Raw genomic sequence first — 2,118 nt, forward strand, 5'->3', positions numbered from 1 at the left:
GCCATTTTCACTGCCTCCGACTTCCACATGTACCGAAAACCACCAGAAATCGCATCCTCGGCACCATGGCCTCCGTGCGAGAACCCCCTGAAACTGCCTCCTTTAACGCCCTAGCTACTTCTCACAGGAGTTTGAGGCTTCAATGGGCTCAAAAGTACATGACATTAGACATGAGTTGGTTTCTGCTCACTGACGAAACCAGGGCGACCCTTGGAGGACCTGACGGTTGGGAAAATGGTTGGATTTATTTGGGCGATGAGCATCACCAACGTTTACGTTGTAGGCGCAGTTATCTCTCCTGACGGCGGCTGCTTAAATAGCCAGCCACTACAGGGCGCACGCAACACTAAGGTTCGGACTCTTACCCCTTCCTCATTCGCATCGAGACGCCGGAGTGCAAAGACATGACCTAGCTATTTCTCGTACACACACGGCAGCTAGCAGATGTCGAGGAGACATGAGGTAATACACAGAAGAGTTTACAATAGAAGGCCATGCTCATCAAACTCTTTCCATTATTATTCAATTTGTATATATTTGAGACCTTGAGTAAAGGTATTTAAGGTTGCAACTCTATGAATTCCTTGTACAGTGATCCTTAATCGTATGACATACAACAGCCTTCAGAAGAGAGCCATCATTAGATGGTTTCACAGCGTGAGACTTCAACCATCTAAAACGTCAGCAACAGGCTGGAGGAGTCGTGTTGTGGACTGGTATCATTGGGGACAGACTTATTGGCTCATTCAAGGTTCCTAAAGGGATTAAAGTGACTGCAGCCGCCTACTGCAATCTCCTGAAGGAGGTTTTCGATCCCTGGTTAGATGACATACCGCTATCACTTCTACGGAATCTCGTATTAATGCATGATAACGCTCCCTCCCACTCTACTAGGACCACCCAAACCTTATTAGGGTCTTACGACATACAGGATCTCAACCCTATCGAAAATCTTTGGTCCATCATTAAACAAGATGTTTATGCCAATGGATACGTCGAAAGATGTCTTGTGCGACCATCAAAGCTGCAGCAGAGGCAGTCCAGTCTGCTACAATTAAGAAACTGACAGATTCCATGACTAACAGGGTTTTTGAAGTTATCCGTCGAAATGGCATGTGGCTAAATAATTCATTATGTCAATAAATTTTATAATATAATTAAGGTTTCCTGTTAAATATATACCCAATGTATGCTTAATATGCATCATTACCCTTCATTTTCTGGGGAAAAAATGTCGAGATGGGCTATTTTCATTCAAAAGCTATTAGCGTGATACACCCAAAAACTGAAGAATCTGAAATAAAAAAGAAAGGACGTTACACAGAATAATGAAAAGATAACAATAGTGTTGCCATAGAGTGAAAACCAGCTGGGGAAAGTTTTATCAAAATCGATTCACAGAAAACCGAGAAATCCTAAATTTCACTCCTAAGCTATGAGCGTGGTTATGAGTGTGTATTAAAGTTAAATAAGGCCGGTTTATGGAATTACCTTAGGTTTCACCTCCATAAAGGGACGCTTTGTGACGTATGATCAGATCCCAAAACTTGTTGGCTAAAGGCCTCACTAGCGACTAACCTCTCTAGAGCATGGAGTAGGAATGTCAACAAAGGGGATTAACTTAATGTCAACAAAGGGAATTTCTCCCCTTGGTTATCGATCGCCGATGTCAACAAAGGGGATTGTATCCCTTTGGCTATCGATCGCCGATGATCTTGTTATCCCATGGGTTCCAATAGGCTAGCAGGAATTTTCTGAAATGTAAGCGCGGTCCGAAGACCTCCGTTCTGGAATTCAGGATGTTCCCTGGGTCGAAGGAGTCCTTTAGCATCCTTGCCCCTTCCACTATGCATAATGTACAATTGGTCCCGTTAACGTAGGGGCCTGGATTTTCTAGGATTCTCCATGATATTGTGTATGGAATCCTGTCGTCTATCAGCTGCCATAGATGGCTGGCTAATGACGTGACGGATATCCTTTCCGGTTTCGTGATGGAAGATCTGTGGTTGGAGAGGTGTTGTTTGAACGATTTCCCGGAACAGCCGATGTGTATATATGCATACACACACACACACATACATACATACAATAAATACATACATACGTACGTACATATTC

Source organism: Octopus bimaculoides, chromosome 2, assembly GCF_001194135.2.
Source record: "Octopus bimaculoides isolate UCB-OBI-ISO-001 chromosome 2, ASM119413v2, whole genome shotgun sequence".
NCBI classification, from domain to species: Eukaryota; Metazoa; Mollusca; class Cephalopoda; order Octopoda; family Octopodidae; genus Octopus; species Octopus bimaculoides.